Below are 18,585 nucleotides of genomic sequence, written 5' to 3'. Positions count from 1 at the left end.
CCCATATTATAGAGGATTAAATAAATATATGGAAAGTGCTTAATAAAGTATCTGGTACCTACTTACCATTAGAGTAGGGATGATGACTAGCTCTTGGACCTACACATCAGGGCCAGGCCAGGCACCCTGGAACCACTCTCCAGAACTCAGCCTTCTGCAGGACCTACACATCCTTTAGCTGACCCTATACCTCAAACTTCAGGACCAAAGCCTTTTTTGGGTATCTACTCCCAGAAGGTGAAAGAAACAGATGTTATAGGACAACCCCCCCTCCTCCTCCCCACCCCCCTCTGAAAATGGAGAGATGAAAGCCAGTTTTCTGAGTCCCTAAGCAGACCCAGAGCACTCAGTACTCTTCCCAGCATACAAGTGTCCAGAGAGCCAGGCCACCTTCACATAGAACTGCTGGCTGCAGGAACAGCTGTGAAACAACCTTCTGCTTTCCAGACTGAAGGTTAGAGGATGAGCTCTTCCTACAGACACACATTTATTTCTATTTATGGGCTGCACAAACTCACACACACACACACACACACACACAGAGTCACTCACCTCTACACAAACAGAAACTTGCTGCCTAATTTGAGCAAATATGAAGCTGAGGAAACAAAGCAAAAAGGACACTGAAAGGACAGCCCTGACAAGAGAAAACAATGTGCAAAAGCTTAGGAAAAGAAACGGGTTTTTAAAGAAAAATTTAAAGGACAGGAGAAGTAAGTCTGGAATAGTCAAGCTAACAGCCTCTTTCCCCCTAAGACATAAACTAAATAGAAAGTCAGGAGGTAAACAGCAATTAAATCCAAAGAGCCTTTGGACAGCAAAAGAAAAGTGGCTTCCAATCCCAGGCCAGCCCAGGTAACTGGCTGGGAGGCTGGACAGGGAATATCCTTAACCACCGACCGTTTGCGTAAATGGGGAAAATATCTGTCCCCAATATTGAAGTCATGCCTAGGGCCAAGCAGAGATTGCTCTCAACAGACCCAAGGTACCCAAGAAAAAAAGTGATTGGAGGAGGCTATTGGAGGAAGGAGGTTCACAAGAGACCTAATAAGCTTCTGCCTCAACAGAATGCTACAAAGCCAAAATCCATTCATGCAGCCTTCAAAAAAGAACCCAGGAGAGCCCTTTCCAGTAGCAATGTAAGGACAGGTACTGGCCCCACCAGAGAGTACATGGAACCAAGAAGGACTCCAGAAGCCCAGCAGGAACTAGAGCAACATGGAATAGGATGAAATAGGACGAAAGCATTCCTGACCCCATCTCAATACTCTGTACTCCAAAAGCTGAGGAACATGACCAATCCCATTCCTATTCCAGTAGGGGAGAAAACAGATCTTCAAGAGGGTAGCTAAGCATATTAGCAAAAGACTGCAATCTCACAGACAAAAGACTATGACATCAGCTGAAAGAAATCAAGTGACAAACAAAAAAGAGAGCAAACCCAAAAGGGACAAAGCAAAGAGAAGCCGAGCCTAACCCTCTCCAGACCTATGCCACTCAACCACAGCCTTCAATAAATCTGAATGCTAGAAGGGAATTTAAGATTCAATCTTCATTAGATCTGCTGAAGACCTAGTAGACATAGCAGGCACTCACTACATGAAGAATAACCAGGGGACTCTTGGGTGGCTCAGTTGGTTAAGTGTCTGCCTTCGGCTCAGGTCATGATCCCAGGATCTTGGGATCCAGTCCCAACATCAGGCTCCTTGCTCTTCATGAAACCTGCTTCTCCCTCTGCCTGCCATTCCCCCTCCTTGTGTGCATGCTCTCCCTCTCTGACAAAAACAGTCTTTTAAAAAAAAGGATAACCAGGGTTCAATGCCTTTAGGCCTGAAGATTGTCAGTAAATCCAGGAAAGCTCTGCTCTGGCAACTTCACACCTACCAAAGACAAAGAGGTACAAAAGGCCAGGGCAGGGTCAGAACTTCGTGCCACAACCACAGAGATAATAAGCAAAGCAACAAGAATAGAGTCCCTGTCTTAGAGAGAAACTGGAGGAATAGGAACAATGAGCAAGAATAATCTTCACATGATGGCTGGAGTTTAAGAAGAAAGCAAAGCAAGCAACGTTATCAAACAAGGAACAAAAACAATAGTGCAGAATCAAACAGATCAACAGAGGAGAGAACCCTGAGAAATTCAAGTTATAGGCAACAATGTCAAGAGATCAGAATGAGAGGGCGCCTGGGTGGCTCAGTGGGTTAAGCCGCTGCCTTTGGCTGGGGTCATGATCTCAGGGTCCTGGGATCGAGTCCTGCATGGGGCTCTCTGCTCAGCAGGGAGCCTGCTTCTCTCTCTCTCTCTGCCTGCCTCTCCATCTACTTGTGATCTCTCTTTGTCAAAAAAATAAATAAAATCTTAAAAAAAAAAAGATATCAGAATGAGGATATAAAAGACCACTGGATTTGGCAATGAGTCAGCCAGAGGGCCCTGCAAAAGAGGGCACACGTGAGAAGAAATAGAGGCACATAAGTAGAATCCTCTGAAAGCTTGAGTGAGTACACTTAAGTTTGGAGACTTGGGGCCACTTCTGTAAATCCAATTTTTTCAATATTATCACTCAAGTCTTAATGATAACAGAGAAAAAATCGACTCCAATGGTCAGATCCTACAGATGGATCCTCTAATGCCATAGAAAGGTTCTTACGGTGGTGTAGAACTATCTTCTCTAACACACAAATTCTCAGGATAATGACAGGGACAGTCACACCGGCAAAAGAAGGGGGCAGGGAAGCAAACCATCAAGAACAAACTCCCATTAGACAGAACTCCACCTTCTCTTAGCTCTCGGCCATGCCTCAGACTGCTCAGAAGCTTTAGTCCTGGTATTTTGTAATATGGGATGGAGAGAAATACCTCAATGACACCAAATCCCCTAGGATTCAAATGCACTATCTGGGCCGCCCACAGGGAAATAAATTCTGTCTCACAGTAATCAGTCAGTGTTTATAAAGCACTTGCCATATTCCAAGCAAAGTTCTAAGCTCATTCACTCTTCTCAACAACTCTCTGATAGGGTTCTAATATGCTTTTCAGTCTGCCCATGAAGGGACTAAAATTCAGAAAGGTTAAATATTTGCCCAAGATCATGAAGCCAGAGAATAGTAAAGAATCAAAGCCAGTTGGCCCAGAACCCATCCTCTTTCCACAGGCCACACTGCCTTTCCAGTGGCCTATGAATCAGCCACAGAAATTGGACTCATATTACTTATTCTACAACAGTGTTAATACAAAGGCACACATTTTGTGTTAGGAGAAAAAATTTTAAATGAGCTTACTGGGGCCCTCTTGTGGAAAGACCCACCTCTACCATGTCCAAGCTTCTCTCTCTCTCTCTCTCTCTCTCTCACACACACACACACACACAAACACACACAGTATGTTTTGATTGGTGAATGCCCTTGGCACAGAGCAGCCAACATATGAGGCACAGACATTCAAGAGGAAGAACACCCTTAACTCATGTTGCAACCAGATCACTGGCACTCTGTGTGGTCTGACCTCTTAAACTCCCATTATGTAGGGTTCCCAACAGAACAGGAAGGACAAATATTGTTGCTCTCCAACCCCACACACTCCCTTCATGTATACCCAACAGTCTGCCAAGAACTCGTTAGAGGGGAGGGGCAACTATATTGGCCAAGATGATATCCAAGCTCATTTCCATCTACTCTGTGATCATGACATCCCCATTCTGCATGTAGGGAACACAGGACAGGATCACCTCTTCATGGCAGAAGAAAATGGAGCCCAAAAAGGTGACTGTCATTTGCCTAAGCATACCAGTAAGTGACCAGGTGAGTTAGAGAACTATCCCAGACCAGCTGATTATACTTCCCCTAGGCCCTAGATGACAAACTCCCAGCAAAGAGTGGGCAAGAAGACCTACTCCTTATACTTGCTCCCTAACCCTGCTTGAGGTCCTAAGAGTGATGGGCCTGTGTCTGATAAAAGCAAGGGGTACTAGAAGCTCTACTCTACCCCATCTCCACTCTGATGCAATGAAAAGAATGTGGGCTCTGGATTTTGACCCAGGTCTCTTGGACTTGTCGCAGGACTTTGAACTAGCTGCTTAACCTCTCCAGGTTTCAACTCCTGAATCATCTACTAAAGGACTTGATAGTAACCACTTTACTTTGTAGAATGGCTGTCAGTATTAAGTGAGATGTTATGAAGAAGCATAGAGCACAGTGCCTGACACTAAGTAAGGGCTCAAGAAGCTTGTAGCTCTCATTAACAACTATTCTGAGAGAAAATTCCAAGCCAAGGATAGGATAAACAAAAGCAGTGAGAGCTTCATTCTCTTACAGAATTGTCTTGTGTTCTAACAGCCAAGTCTCTCCTTGGAATTCAGTTTCCCTGAGCCATCTGGACTACACTCTAGGTGTCTACATAGGCACTTCCATGGAAATCTCAGCATTGCTGGCTGGATCTGCATCAGTGTCCACTAAAGAAATGACTGAGAATGGCCATTTCAGGGGCTCCTGGGTAGCTCAGGTGGTTAAGTGACTGCCTTCAGCTCAGGTCATAATCCCAGGGTCCTGGGACTGAGCCCCACATCAAGCAGGGAGCCTCCTTTTCCCTCTTCCTCTGCCTACCGCTCCCCTTTGCTTGTGCTGTCAAATAAATAAATAAAATCTTAAAAAAAAAAAAAAAAAAGGTCACTTCCTGGTGACTCAGTCCTGTCTCCAAACTCCAATACTTCTAAGGGGACAATAGAGAAGACAGGAACAGCCAGGCCAAATTCAGCAGACCTAGACTATTTGGACCACCCTAGATAGGGTCAGCTGGCATCCAGAGAGTAAGGCACCAGGTCCTCCTTCTTCCCTCTCCTTTAAAATAATAAATGGATCTCCTGATAGTAAGCACAATGGGTTTTCTCTATAGCCTGCTCTCAAAGAAAACCAGGGACTTTCACACACTCATCCATATACAACCTGAGGCAGAATTGGAGTTCATCTTTCCTTTCCCTGCTGCCTCCAAGCTTCCAGAGAAGGTCAAGTCTTCTTCATGAAATGATAAGGGGAAGGAAGGTACAACTCCCTGTCCATAACTCTAACAGGACCATCTGCAAATCTGTAAGTATACCAACCCTTATTCTATGCTAGCCATTCTGGCACTTTGGATTATAGGCATTCAGCACTCCACTCTAGAAACAGGTACCTCACAAAGATATTTTACCATTATCCTCAGTCTCCAGAAAACACTGAGCACCATATCACAGAACTGGACATACTATAGAACAGAACAACATACTACAGGAACAGAACACTGAGCACCATACTACAGAACCACCACTGTCCTCAGGTAGTTGGTACCCCATTCACCATTAGTGGGTAACATAACCCTTCCACAAATGAGTTTCAGATGGTACAATCATCAAAAAGAAAGCCCTCTTAAGAAATATGGAACAAGAAAATGTATACTGTTCTAGGCAACTTGAGACACAATTACAACTTCAAAATGATGAGAGGAGCAACAATTAGGTTCTTCCTTAAGCTAATTCAGGAGCCCGAAGAAAACAGCATTAACTTACAGAAAAAATTAGTGCAGCATGAGGACAGGTCACCAAGCATGGAACTCACTACTACCATGTTGGCAATGACTCGGTCTTCCAGGTAAATCGGCAACTGAAACATCATATTTTATTTTTAACATGCCTTAGAGTCCAAGACTATTTATAATCCCAGATCCTTAAAAACTTGAAAGAGGGATGAATTTTAAAATGTACACATTTACATACGTGGGCAGAAACACAAAAATCAGAAGCCTCTCAATACAGCTCTGGGAGCCATAACTCACGGCTTTCACAATCCCACCTAACACCCAAAGAAAAACCGGGCGCCTTCTCCAAGAGATGGTGGGAGGCTGGGTAGGTAGCCAAGAAACAAAGAAACCTAAACTCAGCACTTGGCAGGACCATTAAGGAGCAGAGGATTTTAAATGCATTGTTTCTGACTCTAAATATGTCTACATTTATTACCAATTTGGGATCAGAAACCACATTTAGTTCTGCTGTGACCACGCACTAAAAATATTAAGCAGAGTATTGCCTAGGAAACAGCAGTCTTCCCCGCTGCGACAGCCCCATTTCAGAGTCGACTCTGCCATTTTCCCAGGGCTCCCCATCCTGGGCTTCACGAGCAGAAATGCCCCTGTCCTGCCAAGGTCTCACTTGGTTTTTAGAAAGCAATGATAGGAGCCGGAGCTGGGGACTACACAACCTTGTCATCCTCTCTAAGGCTGTTACATCCCAATGAAATTCCATTTCATGGGCCTTTAATAACTAGACCCTACCAGATTAGGAGCTCCATAAGGAAGGAATAATTATCCACTGCTGTATCTCCACTGCCCAACACTGTGCCTGGCACTCAAAAGTACCTGTTGATGGAATAAAATCAACAATCTAAAAAGGGGTCATCTGGGGGCACCCAGGTGGCTCAGTTGGTTAGGCGGCTGCCTTTGGCTCAGGCTGTGATCCCAGCATCCTGGGATCCAGCCCCATATTGGGCTCCCTGCTCAAAGAGGAGTCTGCTTCTCCCTCCCCCAGCCCTTATGCTTTCACTTGGTCTTGCTCTTTTTCTCTCTCCCCCCTCAAATAAATAAATTTTTTTTTTTTTTTTTTAATTTAAAAGGGGTCATCTGGGTCGCCTGGGTGGCTCAGTTGGTTACACATGTGACTTTGGCTCAAGTCATCATCTCAGGGTGCTGGAATGGAGCCCTGCATCCAGCTCCCTGCTCAGCGAGGAGTTGCTCGTCCTTTTCCCTCAGCTGGTACACACTTCCTCTCTCTCTTGCTCTCTCTCTCTCTGTGTCAAATAAGTAAAATCTTAAAAAGGGGGGGAGGTCATCTGGAACAGCACAATGGAAAACAGTGTTATCATTAAAACAGATGAAAAAAATTTTAAATAGGTTAACGTGTGGACAGTGATGATACAGGAAAACAGATACATATTTTTAAGCAGAAGCAGAACATAACAACACAGGTGTATGAAATATTACTTTGAAAAATAGTATGTGTGACCACCTCTAAGATCGGATATGAAATTAGAATTACGAGAAGCTATGCTCAATGGAGTCTTTCTTCCTGAAACGTTAGCTATGTGAGAAAACATTTAAAATAAATACTATTTTCGGGGAGCCTGGGTGGCTCAGTTGGTTAAGTATCAGCTCAGGCCGGGATCTCATGCGTTGTGAAACTGAGCCTGACATCCAGCTCCACACTAAGCAGGCAGTCTGCTTGAAGATTCTCTCCCTCTGTCCCTCCCCCGACTTGCGCGTGTGTGTGCGCGTGTGTGTGTTCTCTCTCTCTCTCTCTCTCTCAAATCAGTAAATCTTTAAAAAAATAGGGATACCTGGGTGGCGCAGTGGGTTAAAGCCTCTGCCTTCGGCTCAGGTCATGATCCCAGGGTCCTGGGATCAAGCCCCGCATCAGGCTCTCTGCTCAGCGGGGAGCCTGCTTCCCCCCCCACCCCATCTCTCCCTGTCTCTCTGCCTACTTGTGATCTCTGTCTGTCAAATAAATAAATAAAATCTTTTTAAAAATAAATAAATAAATATTATCTTCAACATGGAACCCATTCCCTTGTCTGTTGACTTGATCTGGTCCTTGGGATGGCTCAGAGGCCTTGCTCTTGTCTGGCAAGCCAAAGAACAGATCATCCATTCATCAGCCCAAAGAAAAAGTACAAGGGCAAAGCTGCAATCTTCAAGTCCAACTTATCAACTTCACCCTATTTGCCAGAGTACCTGCCAGTGTGCATCATCAGTGTGAATGGCTCACTAGACAGGTGGTCAAGATGAGGTGTTAAGACAAAAGAGTATGTAAAAGATGACCTGGCCCAGCTTTAAGGCCAGAGTTTCAAATAAGGACCATCATGCCACACAGCCCAGGGCCTTCTAAGCCAGCAGTGACTGTTCAGAGAGGTAACAGTATACCAATCTTTCCAAATATCAAAAACAAACAAACAAACAAGAAAAGGGAACACTGAGTCCTCTGAGTCTAGATCATGACACCAAAGCAAGAAAAGGACACTACAAGAAAACTATAGAACAATATGAATATACATGCAAATATCCTCAAAAGATTACTAGCAAGCCAAACTGAGCACCCTATTAAAAAGGATTGTATAACATGATTGAGTGGCATTTATCCCAGGAATAAAAGGGTGGTTAAGCAAATAAAATTTAATCCATTTACTACTACATGCTGATAGAATAAGGGGGGGACCCAAAACCATGATCATCTCAACTGATCCCCAGAAAGCATTTAACAAAATCCAACATTCTTCCATAAACATTCAAACCAGGAAGAGAGCTTTACCATGATATAGGACATATATGAAGATGATCATGTATGGAGAACCCACAGCTAACATGAATGATGAAAAGTTGAAAGTTTTTTCCAAGATTAGGAATAATGTAAGGATGTCTGCTTACGACAGTTATATGTGACATTAATATTGAAAGTTCTAGCCAGAACAAGTAGGCAAGAAAAATAAAACATACCCATATTGGAAAGGAAGAAACAAAACTATCTCTATTCACAGATGACATAAACTTATATGTGAAGAACCTTGAAGAATCTACAAGAAACCTGTTGGAGCTAATAAGCGAAGCTGCAGGGACAAAAATCAATACTCAATAATCAGTTGTGTTTCTATACTTTAGCAAAAGAGATTCCAAAAGGGAAATTAAGAAAACAATTCCATTTAAAATAACATTAAAGGGGCACCTGGGTGGCTCAGTGGGTTAAAGCTTCTGCCTTCGGCTCAGGTCATGATCCCAGGGTGCTGGGATAGAGCCCCACATCGGGCTCTCTGCTCGGTGGAGCCTGCTTCCCCATCTCTCTCTCTCTGCCTGCCTCTCTGCCTACTTGTGATCTCTGTCAAATAAATAAATAAAATCTTTAAAAAATATAAAAATAAAAATAACATTTAAAAAAATCTAGGGTGCCTGGGTGGCTTGGTGGTTAAGTGTCTGCCCTCAGCTCAGGTCATGATCTCAGGGTCCTGAGATGGAGCCCTACGTTGGGCTCTCCATGCAGCGGGGTTTCTGCTTTACCCTCATACTCTCCTTCTCTGCGCTCTCACTTTCTCTCTCTCTTAAGTAAATAAATAGGAATAAATTTAACCAAAGAAGAAATACTTTAACCAAATGAAAAAACTTGTACACTGGAAACTACAAAACTGCTAAAAGAAATTAAAGACTGCCTAAATAAATGCAAAGATGTTCTGGGTGGATTGGAAGACGTAATATTGTCAAAATGAAAATACTACCCAAAACGATCTACAGATTCAATGCAATATCTGTCAAAATCCCCACAGCATTTTTCGAGGAAATGGAAAAAGCGATCCTAAAATTCTTATGGAATCTTTAAAAGGAAGAACCAAGTGGGAGGATTCACATATGCTGACTTCGAAACTGGACCACAAAGTTAACAAACAAAACAACATGGTACTGACATAAAGGTAAACACATACTCTCCCATCTACAGTCAGTGATTTTTGAGCCACCAGGCGCCCCACAGTCAGTGATTTTTAACAAGGGTGTCAGTGACTAAGAATGGATTAAAGTCCTACATTTAACAGTAAAATTATAAAACATAAGGGCAAACCTTTGTGATCCTGGATTGGGCAAAAACTTCTTAAATATAACACTAAAACCACAAACAATAAAAGAGAAAACATATAAACTAAATTCCATCAAATTTAAAAAATTTTTGTGCCTCAACACTAGCAATAAAAAGAAAATCCATAGAATGGGAGCAAATATTTGCAAATTACATATCTGATAAGGGTTTAATTTCCACAATATAGGGGCACCTGGGTGGCTCAGTTGGTAAAGCCTCTGCATTTGGCTCAGGTCATGATCCCAGGACCCCACATGGGTTGCCTGCTTCTCCCTCTCCTTCTGCCACCTCTCCCCTACTTGTGCGCTCACTCTCTCTCTTATCCTCTCGCAAATAAATAAATTCTTTTTTTTTAATTTTCCACAATATAGAAACAACTCCTACAACTCAAAAACAAAAAGACAAGCAACCCAATTTGAAAACTGGTGAAGGAGGGGCACCTGGGTGGCTCAGTGGGTTAAAGCCTCTGCCTCCGGCTCAGGTCATCATCCCAGGGTCCTGGGATAGAGCCGCGCATCGGGCTCTCTGCTGAGCAGGGAGCCGGCTTCCTCCTCTCTCTCTGCCTGCCTCTCAGCCTACTTGTGATCTCTGTCTGTCAAACAAACAAACAAACAAACAAATAAATAAAATGAAAGCTGGTGAAGACAATATAGAAAGAAGGTTACTTCTCTAAAGAAGATACATAAGTGGCCAATAAGCTCATGAAATTGTGCTTATTATCAGTTGTGGGTACCGAAAGGCAAATCAAAATCACAAGAAATATCATTCGACACCTATTAGAATGGCAATGATTAAAAGGAAAGGAAAAAAAAAAGGAAAACCACCACTGACAAAGATAAGGAAAAGTGGTATATTGCCAGAGGGCATGTTAAATGGTGCAGCTACTGTGGAAAACTTTGGCAGTTTTTCAAAAAGCTACACAGAGAATTCTATGACCCAGCAATTCCACTCCTAGGTATATACCCAAATATCTGAAAATAGTGACTCAAAAGATATTTGCACGTCACTGTTGCCAAAAAGTGGAAATAACCTAAGTACTCACCAGGAGATGGGTAGATATTTTAGCAGATTTTTTTTTAATGTGGTATATGCATACAATGGATTCTTCAGTCACAGAATGAAGTTCTGAAGCATCCTACAATATGGATGAGCATTAAAAATATTATGCTAAGTGAAATAAGCCAGACACACAAAAAAGATATTATGTAATTCCACTAATATGAAGTACCTACAATAGGCAAATTCAGACAAGAAAGTCTGAGAGTCAGAGGTCACTGGAACTGGGGGGAGGAGATAGGAAATGGGAAGTTACTGCTTAGTGGGTTCAGAGCTTCTGTCTCGGAGGATTTAAAAAAAAAGCTTTTGAAATAGATAGTGGTAATGGTTGTACTGCACTGTGAATGCAATTAATGCTACTGAATTATATGCTTAAAAAATGGTTAAAATGGCAAATTTCATGTGATATATATTTTACCACACTGAGAAAGAATTTAAGACTGCTCACAAATTGGGAACTGTCAAATATGGGACAATGAGCACATGGGTATGCTCATTACACAAAAATTTAAGAAGCAAAAATGGCGTTTTCTGTACTTTTTCTATTAAGTATTTTTGGTCAAGATAAAGAAGCCCCCTTCTATTTTTAAATAGCTGTTTTTTTATCATGAATGGATGTCATATTTTACCATGTGTGTTTTTTTACATCTACTAAGATGATCACACAGTGTTTTTCCCTTTAATCTGTTATTATAGCAAATTTTGTGTAAAGATCTCCTAATGTGAAACCACCCTTGCATACTTAGTCAGATGGTCATTTTTATATCCTACTGGGTCTGATTTGCCATATTTTGCTGGTCCTCCGTTTTCCCCCCTGACTCTCTGTGCAGCTGCCCTAAGACCCACCAAACTGTACTGGAAATATGGACTCCCTGAGGGCAGACTCCTTCCTCATCCACTGTTCCATCCCTAGCTAGTCTAAGATCTAGGCTACAGCAAGCCCCTGATAAAAGTATGGCTGATTAATTAATAAATGAAAGAATATGTGGAGAGACGAACAGGTGAGCAGATGAACATCTTAATCCAGAATACTGACTCCCACTCAAGGAGATGTACAGAGCAGATTTTTCTGGCAGGGAGACCTCGCAGGCACTCACCAACCACTCCACAGAGCCGTCTTCTCTATGGGCAGCACAGTTTGCAGCCCTGTAAGCTGAACCCCAGCCCTAGATTCTTGTCTCCCCATTTTCCCTCATTACCCAGTGAACAACATTCCGAAGTTCAGTGCCTGCTTTCACCCAACAGGATCCAGCCCTCATCATATCAAAGCACACCCCAAAGCTTAGATCCTGTGCTGAGATTAAGGAGGAATTCGGTATTGGAGTCAAGCTTAGAAGTGTTCCTCCCAATCTCAGAGTTTATTCCCAACAATCAAAATGGCCTCATCCCAGCCCTGATTGGAAAAGCAAAAGCCCATCCCATTAACAATTCACTGCATCAGCAGCACAGAGGAGGAGAGCAATCAGCAAGGGAAACAGCTGAATTATTTCAGCAGCTGTAAATTATGTGTTCTCTTTTCCTCTCCTCCTCCAAGTCCGTGCTCAACTGTGCCCCACGCCTCCACACTGAACCTGGGTTTGTCAAGTATCTACGTCAACTACAGTAACCAAACTTGAGTTCAAGAAGCAATATTAAAAAGCACTAATTAACTGATATTTAAATACTATGTTTAATGTCAACAAAATCACACCTTAAACATCTAGTCTATTAGTTATTTAATTAAATTCTTTAAAATCCTTGGACACTGGCACAGAGCACACTGCCTGGGGGAGCTATTCCCAGGCCTTGGCCTTGGCAGGCTGTGGAAGAGGAGGAGCCCATACCCTGGGGAAGCAGTGCCAGAAGAGCCCAGTTTCCTTCTAGAGTCTCCTAATGAGGTGGCTTCTTTTCACAGCTCCACTGGTCTCCACAGGGGATCAAGAACATGACAAACACATTCTGAGCATGGGAAACAGTCAAACCAGGACACAATTTATTTTTTAGTGTATTTAAAAAATATATATATATATACACACACACACACACATCCATAAACCCAAGAGAGACACTTCTCCCATCTGGTATCTGCTCTTCTGAAGAGTGGTGCATCAGAAGATATTCAAGAAAGTATACAAAGGGGATATAACAGGATTTGTGACAGCAGGTAGGGTCAGGGGGCCCTGCAAGATGCCACCAACCAAATCCCAGCCTGCCAGGAGTCATCCGCCTGCAACTGACAGGGGCACACTCAGCCAGAGCAGCATCCTAGACTGGAGCCTGCAAGGGGACTCTAGGTTCCAGTGAATGAGCTTGTGATGGGGATGCCAAAGGGACCGCAGGAAGTCTCCCTTGCCACAACAGGCTCCACAGGGACAACTTGCCAGCTAGCCTTATCATAGCACCAGGTTTGTTGAAAGGGGTGACATGCCAGCCACCCACCCCGGTAAACATATCCTAGAAACAGTCAGTCTCACAATAGGCCTCACGCAGAGCACATTTGGTCAAGGATCAGTAAGCATTTGGAGCCCACCTTGTGGGCAGCTCTGAACCCAATTTCACGAGATAAGACAGTATCTTTGAAGAGCATCAAAGGTGTGAGTGACGCCAAGTTAGCCCTTCCCTGCCCCACCCTTACTGCAGAGGTCCTAGTTTTCCTAGTTTCCTACAAAACTACCACCTCACCTCCAGGTTAGCCTTACTTTTTTGTCTCTGTTACTCAGGACTTTCCCTACACCTTCTATTTTGCCTGAAGAGTGTGCCTTGCCACAGAGTAGGAGGCAATTCTTTCCAATTAGTTCATCCTGTCTCTCAGTGTTCAGGGATTCCTCTTATGGCAGCTCTCCTTAAAACAGCCACTACGGCCCCTGGTAATGCCAACAGAAAACACTGTAGAAAAAGCTTCGTTAATATTACAGCCTCTTAACCCTGAAAGGCAACCACTCCCATAAACAACTAGGCAACATTGGGACGCCTGGGTGGCGCAGTTGATTAAACGACTGCCTCCGGCTCAGGGCGTGATCCTGGAGTCCCGGGATCGAGTCCCACATCAGGCTCCCAGCTCCATGGGGAGTCTGCTTCGCTCTCTGACCTTCTCCTCGCTCATTCTCTCTCTCACTATCTCTCTCTCTCAAATAAAAAAAAAAAAAAAAAAAGAATAGTAAACAACTAGGCAACAAGCCCTGGGTTCAGAGAAGCCAGATGTTTGGGTTGCCACTCACAAAAACATGGAGAGCATCCAGAGAAACAGAAAAGCACTAAGCCCACACAGCCCAGACATGATGTTCACTTACTACCTGCAGTGCCTCACCCACGCCAAATCCATTACAACCTCAAATAAGAAGTTAATAGTCCCACCAATTCAGAAAAAAAATTTTTTTAAGATTTTTATTTATTTATTTGACACACAGAGAGAGATCACAAGTAGGCAGAGAGGCAGGCAGAGAAAGAGGGGAAGCGGGCCCCCCGCTGAGCAGAGAGCCCGATGTGGGGCTCGATCCCAGGATCCTGAGATCATGACCTGAGCCGAAGGCAGAGGCTTTAACTCACTGAGCCACCCAGGCGCCCCCAGAAAAATATTTTACAAGACCTTGTCCATTCTCCCATATAGGAGAGCTATAAAGAACAAAATTTCTGTTCTTTAGAGAACAGAAAAGATGAAGGAATCCTTACCATCTACTAAGAAACATATGTCCAGTTGCCACCACTTCCAAAACATTCAACAGGCGGATTATTCGTCCTTCAATACCTATGTATTGAGACCCACTGCAAGCCAGCCTAGGCCAAGTGCTAGAGATACAAAGGCTAAGTAAATCAAGGTCCTGATCTCTAGGAGTCCTCAAAATGGCCAATGGAGATGGAGGAGTCCCTCAGTCATTATAGTAAGCACTGGTTTGAAAGAGCCCACACAGATGTGGCCAGATGGCTCTGAGAAGGAGAGAACCTTCATCGAGACAGAGGGGGTCAGAAAGGACTTCCTGGAATAGGTGAGTTTTAAAGATGAAAAGAGTAAAAGGAATCAGCCAAACAATGACAAAGGCATCCCAAGCAGAGGCAAGAGGGATTTTTGAAGACCTGGAGGCACGAAACTAGGAACATGCATTTATTTCAACAATAGCAGGAGCAAAGGACTTATGGCAGGTGGCATCAAGACATACAAGAACTCTCTTTGCCAGACAGGTCAGATGAGCTTCAAACACATAGCTCTTTGCACTGTCGTGGCCAACCTCTGGCATCTGAAGAACTGCCCACAGTGAAAGGGAGATTAGGAAGGGGAAAAGGAGACCTGCTATGTGCCTGCTAAGATAAGATAAGAAGGTCACCATTGTTTGTGAACTCTGCTTATGAACTCATTCCTTTGCCTTGCAGTTCAGTGGTTTGTTAGCTCTTGCAAATTCTCAGTATCTATTAATAGAAAGAGCCAGTCAACAGAATCTGGATTTGGGCTGTATTACTCCCCACAGTGGCCTAAAACCCCAGCAGATAACTTAAACAGGAAAGCAGCTTGAGAATCTAGGCAGTGTTTGTGCCACATCTCCCTGAAGGATATGCCTGCTTTCCACTCTCCTTGTATGCTTCACATTCAGCAAGTTCATATCTCAACTCATGCTCTTCCCCCAACGTTCCTGATCCTTTAAGGTTGCCTAGCCCTACTGCAAAAGCCAGAAACCCAGGAAGCTCTCCACAATACCTCCGTCTCCTTCCTCCCACCCCCACCGCTCTGCCCATCCAACACCAAACACAGTCAATTTCATCTACTATTTCCCTTCTGCTCATCTGACCAAATTGCTATAGCCACCGCCCACCTCTCAGGTGAGGGCCACCCAAGCAGGCTTTCGGTGAAGCCAGAACCAAGCCAGTCAGCACAATAAGGAAGCAGAAGCAACACAGCTTTACTTAATCTCTTATTTGCTCAGCCCAAGGTTTGTGGAGTACCCAAAATCCAGTCTCCTGAGTTCCTCCTTTGCAAAGGCTCTCAATAAAAGCCACTTTCTTCCTCAGATGAGGAGTCACACTCAGGGAGCCCATTCAATCACAGTAACAAGCTGCAACATGGGCTGCAGGAAGGATTTGGTGCCTTGCCTGAATCCTCTGGAGATGCCAATGCATTGGGAGCCCAGAGGCCAAAGCCAGACCCATGATTATGGGAATCAAATCACAGTGGAGGCAAGCTGAGCTCTGCACAATGCCCCCCCACACACTGTACAAAGAGACAAGCTATGGGGACAGCCACTGAATTCAAGAGTCTTCACCCCTACTGGCTCTACCATCCTCCCTCACCACAAGGGAAGCCATTTCCTTCCACCAAAGCAAGCAGATGGAAGAAAGCAATTTTTGGGAGGATAATGTGGGTGCCCATAGTAGCCTAGAAATCAATTCCCCAAAATAAAAGACAAAACAGGTATTAAAGAAGAGATCCAGCCATGTCTCTCAGCCTCAACGGAAACTTCCCTTCACTACATTCCCTACCAATGACCTTCCCACCTGTCAAGAAGGAAAAATGTATGTTGAATGAATGAACAAATGGAAAATGGAAGGAAGAAATAGGCTGAGGAGGTGGAGGGTGGGAGCAGCATGAAGGACCTGCTCAAAATCAAATGTTCACTCATTCTGTCTCAAAGCACCTACTAGGTACTCTGTACCTGGGCAGAATGCTTTGAACACACAGGCATGCGCGACCTAAGAAAGAGAAACGGGGCAGGGAGAAAAGCACTCTCCTTCATCTCTCTGGGATGGCATATTTCTGAATACTATTTTAATGGCACCTCCTGTTTTCCTGACATTAAAGCCATGCCTAACAGCACATAAGCAAATAAAAACTTCACTTTTTATTATATCCAGTACTTTGGGGCCTTGTGGTTTCTTTTCTGAGGAAGAACCTGTCATTCATCTCCTTGATTAAAAATTGATTTAATTTGGCTTTCATTAGGTAGGTACAAGGGGAAAACATACAGATTCACAGAGCTAATTCGCACAGCAACAGGACTGTGATGAGTGCTGGCGACTGCACAGTTGGGTCCCAACCCACCTCCAATGAAAGACAATTAAAAAGCTCACGATGTGGAGCTTAAGCTCCAGCCAAAAGGAATTATCTTCCCACAAGTGTCTCTACCAGATTTTTGGTTAATATAAAAATATTCAAAAGGAAAGGAAAGGAAACCCCAAGGATATTTAACATACAACTTAGAATTTCTCCATTTTTCAAATTCCCTTACAGGGAGAAAGGGCAAGGAGGTCTTTATTTTTCACTTCTACTATTCAAAACCTATCCCATTATTTGACATTGTCATAAAAATTTTCCATTTGTTGACAGCACAGAGCAGAGGAATGTGTGGTGGCTGAGGAATTGCCAGCTGCTGTGAAGGGGCTGAGGTGAGAGCAGGAACAGCTGCAGAAGCCGTGGGAGCTGCAGTCCTTCCCAACACTCAGTCAGCAACAGAGCTGGAGCCGTCTGAGCCTGAGATCAAACACTAGAGACTCAGGCCTACAGCAGGCGGAACTACCTCTCCACCCCACTTCAGGATCCAGAACTCAGGGATTTCAAGCAAATGGGCAGACTTTGTTGCAATGTCAAAGGATCGTGGGGTAAAATGTCAGCACATTACAAGTACACACCTTGATTAAATGCCAGATGAATTATTCTATAACCAGAACATGAACACGATTTTATACCCCCATCTGCTTGAAACCATCCAACAGTTTTCCAGGGCCCTGAGGATCAAGGCCAAATTTCACACGCAGGCTGTCCACCATCAAGCCAAGATCAGTAACTCCAGCTTTGTCTCTTTCCTCTCCCTATCTACTGTTGGCTTTATGAAACTTGTTTCCAGGGCTCTAAGACATCTCGTTCCCTCTGCTCAGAATTCTGTTACCCCTCATCTTTATGTGGCAAATTCCTACCATCCTAAAAAATTTCCTCCTCACCCTCAAAGACACTTCCTCCAGGGCATTGCCACTGACCCTCTCCATTGGACAGAATGTGTGCTGCAACAGCATGCATACCCCACTGGATGACACCATTTACTACACTTATAATATGGTTGTCCCAAGCATCTTAAGAACAGGGACCATGTTCACTTTGCACAGCTCTCTTGGCACTTGACACAGGAGAAATGTTCAGTAAATTCTTAAAGGATGATTTAGATTCTATGTCAGGCTCACTTCTCAGTTCTATCCTAATTCACCCCCCTATACCCCAGCCAGTTATGTGCTCATCTCCCCTACACCCCAACCTCAACCTCTCACATTTCGGTCATTAATGGATAGCTCACCCAAGGCCTTAACCTCACACATGTTCAATCAGTCATGTAGGCAGCACATGCTATGTGCTGCATACAGTGTCAAGTAACCAAGATAGAGATGACCAAGCCACTTCTCCTCCCTTCTAGAAGAAAAGGCATATAAACAAAAAATTGCCACACGGTATGACAAGTATCATAATGCAGAGAAACATGGGGTGGGGGCAGTGGAGGAAAGATTTCAGCCATTCTACCCACTGTTCCCTCCCCTCCCGAGCCATGTTCCAGACTAACTACTCTCTATCTCTCCTCATTCTCACAGAAATCTCTCCAGCACTCTTTCCCTGAATACCTAGCCCAGATCAGTATTCTCTAAGCTGGGCTTCCGTTTAGCTCCAGATTAATTCAAATCCTTTTGGCTTCTGCTTTCTCATCTTCTTCAGTTCTTTTCCCCCAGCATGTCAGTCACATACATCCCTGCCTCTGCCCTAACCTGAACCAACTTGTCGAAACCACTATTTTTCCATCTCCTCCCTCAGCTGCCTTGGGTGATCACTTGACTTTTATGAAACATCTGCACTTACACGAACATACTTAACAATCCCTGTCTACAATGAAAAGAAAAGGGGACTCACAAGGCCAAAATACCAGAAAAAATTAAACCATCCTCAACACAGCCTTCTT

At 43.8% G+C, this 18,585-nt stretch overlaps 1 protein-coding gene across 11 annotated transcripts in view; it reads right to left on the bottom strand.

Moving 5' to 3' along the window:
* SIL1 (SIL1 nucleotide exchange factor) overlaps nucleotides 1–18,585 on the bottom strand; it is a 241,742-nt gene that overhangs the window by 167,143 nt on the left and 56,014 nt on the right. Inside the window, exon 1 of one of the 11 annotated variants that reach the window (XM_044226491.1) lies at nucleotides 10,674–10,706. The exons of 9 other annotated variants lie outside the window; for them this stretch is intronic. The gene's annotated coding sequence lies outside the window, so the exon portion shown is untranslated. Of the gene's footprint in view, nucleotides 1–10,673; nucleotides 10,707–18,585 lie in introns of those variants that run through there. One more of the 11 variants, XM_044226520.1, reaches the window with a different exon arrangement.

This window comes from Neovison vison, chromosome 1 (assembly GCF_020171115.1).
Source record: "Neovison vison isolate M4711 chromosome 1, ASM_NN_V1, whole genome shotgun sequence".
NCBI classification, from domain to species: Eukaryota; Metazoa; Chordata; class Mammalia; order Carnivora; family Mustelidae; genus Neogale; species Neogale vison.
This window is presented reverse-complemented; position numbering and strand designations above follow the sequence as displayed.